The sequence below is a fragment of the Suncus etruscus genome, chromosome 17 (assembly GCF_024139225.1).
Source record: "Suncus etruscus isolate mSunEtr1 chromosome 17, mSunEtr1.pri.cur, whole genome shotgun sequence".
Classification (NCBI taxonomy): domain Eukaryota; kingdom Metazoa; phylum Chordata; class Mammalia; order Eulipotyphla; family Soricidae; genus Suncus; species Suncus etruscus.
This window is the reverse complement of record NC_064864.1, coordinates 3,939,350-3,951,128: the sequence shown is the minus strand read 5'-3', so window position 1 is coordinate 3,951,128 and position 11,779 is coordinate 3,939,350. Positions and strand designations below refer to the sequence as shown.

At 32.8% G+C, this 11,779-nt stretch overlaps 1 non-coding gene across 1 annotated transcript; it reads right to left on the bottom strand.

Moving 5' to 3' along the window:
* Nucleotides 1–11,015: 11,015 nt before the first annotated feature.
* On the bottom strand, nt 11,016–11,123 carry LOC125995445 (U6 spliceosomal RNA). Its single transcript, XR_007490971.1, has one exon. It is a non-coding gene; the product is annotated as a U6 spliceosomal RNA (small nuclear RNA).
* Nucleotides 11,124–11,779: the final 656 nt, after the last annotated feature.

Below are 11,779 nucleotides of genomic sequence, written 5' to 3'. Positions count from 1 at the left end.
CCCCTGAATATGTTTTTTTATTTCAGTGGGTGCCTCACCTAATGATGCTCAGGTTATAGTGTTGGCTCCTGGCAGGGCTTGGGTAACCATATGGAAATCTAGTGGTCAAAACCAGGTCCACTGCATTTAAGATCATTTTCCCTCCCATGGAACTATCTGGTTCTGAGTAACTATTTCATAAAAAAATAATGAAATCATAAAAAGGAACTAAATTTCATATATTACCAGGAAATGCAAATTAATCTAACCCTGAGGTATCACTGCTTTAACCCTATTAGAACCACTATATCACTTTCTATCTATTAGAATCACAAGTAGTAGAAAAATAAAGAAATCACGACATCACTTTAAAACTATTAGAATAACAATTATTAGAAAAATAAAGGAACAAGTAGAGGCAAATACGAAATAACTAGAACCTTTGTAAACTGTTGAAGAGAATGAAAAAAATAACATTGTGCAAACCAAAAATGTATTTTCTCTAAAAATTAAACATAGCACTATTTTATAATTAAGTGATTGTAATGTCTATTTATTTACTCAAAGACCTGAAATAAATATCTTTAAGAAATGTTACTATTCCTATGTCCATTGCAATGTTTTCACAATAAACAAGACAGGTAACCATCTACAAGTACATTAATCTATATATGATTAAAGAAGAGATAAAGAAATATATCGTCTGAAAGCTAATAGAATGTTATAATGCTGTTACTTCAATAAAAGTTTTAAAACTAAAGAACAAAGAAGTAGAGAGCTGAAAGGACTCAAGTGCATTCTAATGTGTGCTGGACCCCAAGTTCAATCCCCACTATTACTGTGCTCCCTGATTATTAGGCGGTATATAGCCCTGGTGGTCCCAAAAAATACCAGACCAGGGCAGCACTATCTTATTACCTGCATTCTCAGCAGTCAGGCTGGGTTGCTAAAGTGATTATAGCCAGGAGTGGATCTTGGGTCTCTTGAGCACTTGCTTAGGAAACACCAAAACAAACACACACCAATCTGGCTTATTTGTATAGCATATTATCCACTGTAAGAAGGAAAAAAGATTCATTTCCATTTGTAAACATGGATTAAGTCTGAGAGTATTATGTTAAGTAAAAATAAAAAAAATAGTCACAGAAGAACAAGCATTTCATGATTCTGCTTTAGAACAATATCAAAATAGGTGCCTAATTTGTTTCATTTAATTAATAAAATTATTATTACCAGCTTCTGAGAAGAGGGCTGAGTGGAGAGTTTATAATTAGAGGGTATCTGGTTTTAGTTAAGCATGACAAGTAACTTGCATTTATTAGCTGTACAGCATTGAAGTTGCCGTCAATATTACTTTATTTTACACTTTAAAATATTTTTATGAGCATAGCTGTTATGCTCAGGGCTATTACCACCAGAAAATACATTGCTTTTAGTTCCCCAACTACATACCTCTACATTATCTGAAATAGTATATATATATATATATATATATATATATATATATATATATATCATTGGGACAGAGGCTTCCAAACTGTGCTTAGGAGACCTAGATGTCCTACTTGCAACGTTTGATCATTAAGGATGGAGATTCAACAGAAAAGACTGAGGATGCTGCTCGTGTTTGAAAGTGGCTGAGATCCCAGTACCTCATTGGCAACTCTGGGGGCCTCCAGAGACACACACAGCACAGTTAAGGAGCCTTTAGGCCTGTACAGAAAAATGATCAAAATTCTACATAATGCTAAAAATTGAACCCAAACCCGACACATGTTAGGGATATACCCTAAATGCTATACAGTGTACTCTCTTCTGTCCTAAGAGATAAATCCCTTTTAAATGGTTTGACTTTTTAGTGATCTATAAATAGAAAAAATAAAGTATTTGTTTTAATAACTATTAAAATATGCAGTAACACTGATTAACATAATAAACATATTATATATTACATTTATATTTATATGTGTGACAAATTTATATGTATTTGGTCACATACTTAGCTACATCTGTAACATTCTAAGATTAAGGCATCATTTGAAAAATATACAAATTGTTTTATTTACTTGAGTTTTATTATTTGGTTAGTATTGCCTATGTGTACTTATTATTATTATTATTATTATTATTATTAATTACTACTACTACGTATTTTGGGCCATATCTCTTGGTCTCAGGACTACCTCCTGGAGGTTCTTGAGGGCCAATTGGGTGCCAGCAATAACCCAGGTCAGCCACGTGAAAAGCAAGTGCCCTATCCACTTCACTCTTATTTTTTAGATGATATAATAAAATTAGATTGTGTTATTTTAATTAAACATTCCTTTACATCTTTCCCTTGAAAGATTTTGATATGACTCTTGATGATGGCTTTCTCAGGGAGGAAGTTTATTGATTTGTTTGATGCAATAATGCAATTAAAAATTTCAGTGAGGACAGGTTTAAAATATGGTCCATGGAAAACACAGGCCAAGCATTTCTAACTGAATAGTAGCTTAGATTACAAATTCAATAACATCTCCAACGAAATCATTTTGAACCAAGTCTTGCAGGCTGGCAGCAAAATGTTAGTAGCATCAATACAAAGCTGGTCTCTCAAATGATTAAAATAAAAAATAATTTAAATAATACCAGTTATCATTGAAATATCTAGTAAAAATTTATTCATTGTACCAAATACCTAAATAAAATTGTTCGTAATTTTATTATGAAAATATAATTCATAAATCTCAAATTGTACTGTAGAGAGAAAGCAGGGATAAAATGACCCAGAGGGAGATAACTGAGAACTCAGCACTGGAAACCCATTGAAGAATGTATAAACACTGAATCAAACACAAAATGACACATGGACACACCCCCAACTTAGAAACAATTTTCTCCAAGAAATTCAACAAGGTGAAATGAGGAGTGACTGGATATTACAGAATTGAGGATTGGAGCGAAAATAGAGCGGAGAGGCCACTTAATAACTGTTAAAAGTTGCTAGGTGAACTACAAACCATTGTCATAAAGCCTGAACTGGAGACAACACTAAAACAGGCAGGGACCTGTGAACCCTCATTTAGCATAAAACAACTGGAGGGAAAATTCTGCTGATTTTAGCAGAGTAGAGCAATAATGGGTTAAGTGACATTTACCTTCACCTCCCGCAGCCCACATATTAGTGACTGAAAGTGCTTTTGGGAATTCATATTTTTCAGAAATGCTTCCCAGGAATTGCTTGGCATCAACAGCACAATGATTGTTAGGCACTAGTCACTGTGATCTCTAGGACACAGCTTGCTTTTTCCCAATCCTCAACATCATCTATGCCCAGACTTTGTACGCAATGACTCAATATAAAGCTCTTTGTTCAGCTCAGCTAGGAGTTAGCATCTCTACACTTAGGCTCAGATAGAACCAGTCACCACAAAAATTTGATAAATTTTGTCACCTCAGTAGATGGGGACAAAAATCTCAGGGAGGTCTTCAAACACATCAGAACTTTCTAAACTGTGAATTATTTGAAAGCAACCATTCTATTGATGTTCATTGAATTTAAGAAATTGGTGGGATAGAACATTAACAAGCTCAGAGTAAAGATGAAAAAACTAAAAACAGCATTGTTTCGGAATCAAAACAAAGGGAAGGAAGGCGAAAAATTACTATTGGAATAATAATATCTGATAATTTTCACAATCTGAGAAGAACATAAACCAAGAGTGCCCAAATAGCTTCAAATAAGTCAAAACCAATCAGAAGAATCTCAAAATACTTTGTAATCAGAATTAAAATTAAATTTTAATGTAATTAAATTAAAAAATTAAAAGTTGATATTCTTAGAAGCAGCTAGAGAAAAGCACACTTATATATAATTTACATGTAAATTATATAACCTAATTATATATAATTAATTTTAATTATTATTTGATTTTAATTATATATAACTTACATTAAATTATATTAATTATATATAAATATATAGTATATATATTTATAACTTTATGTGGACCTCCATAAAACTTACTTCAAATTTTTTTAATGACAACCTACAGGTCAGAGGGAAGCAATAGAATGTAGTTAAGTATTAAAAAGTTCCTATAAAAAAGAATCTTCAGTAATATCAAGTTAGCACTCAGATTATCAGTAAGAAAAAGAAATTACATACCAGGTGAATAAGAGCTGTAGTTTGTTAGACATATGACTTTTATAATATTCTCAGCTGGTATAGTGGGCAGATGAAGTAAGACTGGCAAAACCCAACCATATAAAAATTACAAGCAATATCTTTAAAAAGAAAGAGACATATTGGGCTGTGGAGAGATAGCGTGGAGTTAGGGCATTTATCTTACATGCAGAGGGACGGTGGTTCGAAACCCAACATCCTATATGATACCCCGAGACTGCCAGGAGTGATTTCTGAGCATAGAGGCAGGAGTAAACCCTGAGCGCTGCTGGGTGTGACCCAAAGACCAATAAAAAATAAGAGACATATTGAAATAAATTCATAATAATACATATAATTTGCAAATAATAAGTAATAAAGGCAGTATGACTAACTTTTATCAGTAAAAGGAACCAAGACAATCTTTCTCTTTTTTTGGGGGGGGGACACTCAGAAATTACCCCAGGCTTAGGGGGGATCATATGAGACACCAAAGGATCAAACCATCTTAGTTTAGCCATGGGCAAGGCAAGTGCCCTACTGCCTACACCACCGCTCCAGCTCTAAGGAACCAAAACAACAAACAATATAAGAGCAATACAAGAGATAAACCTCTTTAATTCATATGTTCCTAGAATTTAAAAGTTTCTGAAGCAAAAAAAGCATGATTTAAAGGATAATTACAAAATTATAATTGAGGGGCCGGAGAGATAGCATGGAGGGTAAGGCATTTGCCTTTCATGCAGAAGGTCATTGGTTCAAATCCCGGCATCCCATATGGTCCCCCCCGAGCCTGCCAGGAGCGATTTCTGAGCATAGAGCCAGGAGTAACCCCTGAGCGATATTGAAATATGTAATATTCCACCTTGAAAATTGATAGAATAAACAGACAACTAAAGACAAAAATAAAAGAGGAAGGGACATAAATAAATGGATGATGTCTATATTATAACTTGGTCTTTAGGTGCTCTGGCTCCTGAATTTTGTAGGGATAAAAAGAAATTCAATCCAGAGTATGGAAAATAAAATAAAATTATAAGCAATAGAAATTTTCTTGAAATAAAAGCTTTGAAATTCTAATGGAAAAAATATGTTTCTTTGGCAAGAAGTAATCAGACAATGCCAATTTGTTTAATTAATAAAGACTGGGAAGGAAACTGGTGAGAAAAGTGAGTGTTTTAAGATGTCTATACCTCTACAATCCACTGAGAAATTGTGTAAGTAATAGCAAGATCACAGAAGAGCTATTTAGCTGGAACTACTATCTGATCTTAGCACACAAAAGGTAATTCCTTTGGGACCCCCTTTGTGAAATGAGAGCACAAAAAGAAAAGAGCAAATTCTCTACTTCAAAACAAGGTATTTGAAAAGCCTTCCTTTTGGTGTCAAAAAATGTATTAAGATTGTACTAAGTGTTCTAGTAATGCTTTAATTAAAATTATTAGTAAAAATAATATAAAGTATAAACATTGCAAATTATAAGATAGAATTGCCATTTTAGTGATATGACTCGCCTAAATTTTATATTGTTTATAAAAATGAGAGTAATAAGATGAGATAATTTTACGAAGTAGCTAGGTATAAAATTAATGTCCTGAAAATAGCAGATATTACATGCAGTTCTGATTGCCTGTAATCAGAAATATGACTGCTAACAAAAATAAAATCTTTAAGAATAAATATAATAGGGGCTGGAGTGATAGCATAGCTATAGGACATTTGCCTTGCATGCTGCCAACCTGGGACAGACCCAGGTTCAATCCACAGCATCCCATATGGTCCCTGAGGCCTCCAGGAGTGATTTCTGAGAGTAGAGCCAGGAGTAACCTGGAGCGCCACTTGGGTGTGGACTAATAAAGAAAAAATGTAAGGAGAAAAGTAGAAAAAATATAGATGAAGATGTAGAGAGAGATACTACTCATGGAGTAGACACATAAATATACAAGACACTGAGTTCTGTTCTGTGTGTCACGTGACACTTTAGCATTGGTAAATGTTGTATTAGAAGGCCACTATGGCACCCATTTCTGCCCTTGAGATGTGCCATATCTTCCAGGCTTTAATATTGAACCATGTGCTCTGGTTGACAAAGTATTGCTACAGGTAACCCCTATTCCTTTGGGGCACTCATCTGGAGGCCCTCCAAAACAAAATGCTACTGAGCATGATCAAAAGGTCATAAAAATGAAAGAGAGAGAATGTTTCAAGCACATGACAAAACAATACTATTTCAAACTCAGATTTGTTCAGAGAACCAGAAGCAATAGGATGTCTAAACTTATAGAATGAGTTTTATTCTCAGGAATTGGGTGATGTGATAAGGGGCACTGTTGAATACAAAAATATACATAGCAAATTGACAATCTGCAGAGCCAGGAAAAACCACAGTGGCATAGCTGAAGTCCAAAGGAAGTCTTTGGGAAAAATTTCTCTAGCATTAAAAGTTGGTCTCTCTTCAATTCAGATTTTAGGTGGTCAAAAGAGGCACATCTAAGCCTGAGATGTCAATCATCTTTACCCTAAATTTGCTAATTTGAATACTGTCAGCATCCCCCACCCCAACCAAGTTGATAAATTTATCTGATATGACTTTGCCATTTTTAATATGAGATTATCTTTACAATTTTGTGAAATTTAATTTCTAATTATATCTATATAATGTTGTATGTATGAACTATGTTGATTTCACATGCTTGTGTTATGAAATGATTAATGTTATTATATTAGCTTAGTACCATCACTTAATGCAAATATCATTATTATGTGCAGTGAAGTAGTTACAATTTAATCCTTTAGTAATTTCAGAATTCAAAATAATATTGTTCATTGCAACCACAGTGTGCATTGATATCTAAAGATAGCTTATAATTGGATGTCAATGACTTGTGAGTAGCATTTCTATTTCCTCCTACTTTCAACTCCCTCATAGCTGCCATATAATTCATACTTATTAAGAATACAGTCTACTGGCACTAAAGCACTGAAAAAAAAAGTTTAATTCTTTTAATTTTTAAATGCAGCCTGTGTATCAACATTACTAAAATAATAACCTAAATGCATATTTTAAAAAATATTTGTAATAGTGGTTTTTATGAAGCATGCAAGATTCTGGGCATGAAAAAAATCTTTTGAAAAATCAGACTAAAATGAAAATTATTTAAAGAGTCTCCTAGAAAAGTTTTTATGAATAGAAGCTTCTACAATCCTGTCTTTGACATTCTAACCTGAAATGCAGAATGATCATGATAAAGCAGTTGACTATAACGTTGCAGTGATAAGACAGACCACCATCATGTTCCTAAGATGACAGAACATACTTTTTGGGTCTTAAAAATCACTTTATTAACCTAAGACATGTCAGTTCTTATGACATAAGAAAAATTAAAACTATTTTTATTAAGATCATGAATTAATTAGAATTCTTTTGCACATATATGGGTTTATTCTTAGTATAGAAAGGTGTACTTTTCATTTATTTGTCTTATTTAATAGACATAGTTGTCGATAGTTATTCCCATTATCCCCTCTTGCATATGATCCTTTAGGATTTGTTAGTCCACTATAATAAGCAACAAAAGACTCCAAAGAATGTTATTTCTGCATCTTCAAGGCAAACCTAGACTTAGTTCAGTTGGATCTTTTTGAGGAAATAGTCATAACATTTTTGAAGTCTAAAATAGGAACATTCCTCTATATCATAGAGTTGAATAGATTGATGTCTATTGTCCTCATTTGATCTGTTAAGACATATTTCTGGCTATCATTCAGCTCAACCAACAAAGCATAGCTCTCCTTAATTGGAAATACATTTGCTTTTATTTGATTTTGTTTTCTTTCTATTATGAGCATGTGTCCAAGGAAAGTCATTTTGGGAGGCTTTATAAAAGATTATATTAATCAATAGTAGTTACTAAAGTATTATCTATGTTCCCATTAAAGCATATCACAATAAACAGTGATGAGAAGATGCACTTTCTCTATTAATTCTCTTATTCAAGCCCAGTTATAAATACATTGTCCAATGTTTTCCTCTTTCTAAATTTCATGCAGAGAATAATTAATGGTCTAATAAGTTTTGAAGAAAGACTGCTGTCCTGCATATTTTAGAACATAAAAGCAGAACACAGGGTGTGAAAATGATTTGTTTTTCTTGGACTGAGATAAAAATGCTTTTACTTTTCCCCAGCTGCAATGCTGTAGTGATATAAAACCCTGAGCACGTCCTCTCCGTATCATTAAAATAAAGCTGGAATTAAGAACACAGCCCACTCAATCCATATCATAAAGCAGTCAAAGAAATGCTGATGTTAGTTAAAGTATTGACAGTTGGTTGGGTTTTTATAAACTAACAAAGAGTATATCATGAACAATTATTTTGATAATGAATTGATGATTTTAATACTTAAAGAAAAGATTTGCTTAAATGTTTTTCTATTTGAAACAAATCTCTTCTTTCATGCCTGAAACATCCATATGAGTGAGAGGAGAGGAACTATAGAGGAGAGGCTTTGCCATCGGTAACCTAAAATGTGAAGTTCTTGTTACAGAAAAATAAAATAATAAATGTTTAAATTAATTACACATCAGCACATAAATAATATAAATATATTATTTCTAAGCTTACTGAATTACTTTATAGTATCCAACACTACAAAATAGGACTTTTAATGTCTGTGTTTTAAATATTATGTGGGTAGTCCAGGTACAATTTTAATGTCCTGTATCCTTTCAGGGTGTGTGTGTGTGTGTGTGTGTGTGTAGTTGTTTGTTGGATTCCAGCAAGTCTGGAATTTCAAGAGTTGACTTTGAAATTAAGGGAATCAATGAAGTTAGAAGTCAAAGGAGAAGCTGAAAACAATTGGCCGAAAGAGCAATGTTAAATCAACACAGAAATCATCAGTCAGTCACATTTTGGGAAAGAATGTTGAATCAATAATACTCAGAGGGCCAGGATTTATAAGCCAATGGTGGGATAAATGATAGCAAACATAATGATGAAGAATAACTTGTAAATAATCCCTTACATCAGGAATATTTGTGTAAATTAAAAATAATTGAAAATAAATAAAAACCAAAATAAATAATTGTACTTGATGCAAATTAAAGTAACTGTGAAAGAATAGAATCAAATATGGCCATTTAGGTGACCCTGGTAAACAAAACAAAACAAAACAAACAACAACAAATGGGATGCCAGGGGATTGAACCTCGGTCTGTCCTAGGTCAGCCACTTGCAAATGCCCTACCACTGTGCCATCTCTTCAGCCTCTAAACAAAATAATTTTGGAAACTGCTTCTTGAAAGAAATCTGGTGTGTAGAGAGGTATGATTAGAGGGTTACGTGAGACATTTTTTGAGGTTGGTGGACACATCGATGTTGAATGTTGAAACAGTATACATGAAATTATTAATAGAAATTGTATACATGAAATTATCTATACCAGCTCTATTAATCAAGATACTTTTAATAAAAAGGCAAATCCATTTTAAACTGGTCATAAAGCCTTATTCATTGTTTGGGTCACACCCAGCAGTGCTCAGGAGTTACTCATGGCTCTATGCTCAGGAATCACTCCTGGCAAACTCGGAGAAACATAATGGGGTGCCGGGATTTGAACCATGCTATCTCTCTGGCCCCAAATATATTTTCTTTTTTTTTGTTTTTGTTTTTGTTTTTCGGGCCACACCCATTTGATGCTCAGGGGTTACTCCTGGCTAAGCTCTCAGAAATTGCCCCTGGCGTGGGGGGACCATATGGGACGCCGGGGGATCGAACTGCCATCCTTCCTAGGCTAGCGCTTGCAAAGCAGACACCTTACCTCTAGCGCCACCTCGCCGGCCCCTCAAATATATTTTCTTGAGAAAATATACATCGCTGATCACTTTTGAATCCTATTTTAACTTAAAACCCAATAGTTGGTGAGTTTTATTCTTAGCATTTTTATATGGTGTCTTCAATATACCAATTACTCATTTGAATGAATAGAAAAGAGAAAAAGATGAGAAAGCTTACTGAGAATGAAGAGGGCATCAATGTGTAAAATGATATTATAAATAAATAAAGCTATATAAGCTACTCAAGAAAAGAAAATGAATGATTCACATCCCTGATTTCCAGTTTTAATATAAAATTTTGAATAAAACTGGTTTCACTGGAAAACAAAATCTTACAGAATATGAATAGAATATAGAAATTGAATCCCAGCATACTTGTGATTTTTGGACTCATCTTTAAAACTATAATATAAATATATAATCAATGCAAATAATCTAACTCGGAAATTAAAAAGGAAATAGAACAGTACAAATATCATTGAAAATTCAAATTCCCATTTAAAGTCTTTTTTCCAGTCTCATGAGATATAATTTCTAAATTTCAAGTTTACCACTATTTTTCTATAAATTAATGTGATTTTAAATATGACTAATTTATATGTGAATTTTATATTAATAATGTATGAAGTTGATTCATGCCCTTTGCTTTTTATTAAGTCTTTGACATTTATCATATTTCTTGCAAACACACTTTCTTTTACGATACTAATAATATCACATAAAATTATATTCCACTAATTTGGTGTTTAGTTTTTGGCTTTGGTTTTGGTTTTTGAACCTTCCATCTGGTCTCTTGCAATTTTTAAGGGATTCTCCTGTGTTTGCACTCAGGAATTACTCTTGATATATGGGATGCCCGGGATGGAATATAGGTCAATCATGGCCAAAGCCAAGCACCTTTAGTGACTCTACTACCCAAATTCCATTTCTTAAAATCTATTCCAACACTTTCTTTTTGATGTCACTTTTGATATTTTATATGCTTCTTATGTTCATTAAGAAAAAAGATATACTTTTTATAAAATACACTTGACAAAAAATTTTTTTGAGTATTTAAAATATGGAACACTTTAGTATTTGCATGTCATCCTTGCACAGGGGCCATCCTAATCTTCTCTGTATCGTCCCAATTTTAGTAGATGTGCTGCCGATTTTATTTGACTATTGTAGACTAATTATTCTAATATGAAATATAATTTGCACAATTTCTTATTTCATTCTCTGAAAGTATCTCTGTGCATTGTCTTCCTCAATGATGTAACTAGGGTGAGATATTAGTTCTGTTGCTTTGAGTATTCTATTTTGTTTATCTGGATTATTTTCTTTTGTAACCAGCAAATCAAACATGTTACTTAGATATCAGTCTCTTAAGAACCTTGTGATTTGGGAACTATAAGCTTGCTCTAGGGAGATTAAATCTGTTTTGTGCAAAGTCAATCCTGAGATTCAAAATATCTGAGTCTGCAGCAATTTTGTTTCCTTTGATAATTCATCTCTCTTGTAATCACATCCCACAACAGATCAGAGAATTCATTTTTAGAAAGTATAAGAGTGTTGTATAGTAACTCAAATTATATTTTCAGGAAAAATGTATAACCAATGAAATGGTAGATAAAAATCAAATAATGAAAGTCATTATGGTGCAATAAACTTTGTATAGTCTTTATTTTTATATTATACTCATTGCATTATAAATCATCATGCAAAGAAAAATTTTTTCTTTTCGACTTTGTCTTTATATTTCTTTCCTTTTTCTGCTTTGCTGTTCATTTCTCTCATTTAACCCTAACCTTAATTGATTTTTTTCTTGTTTTGTTT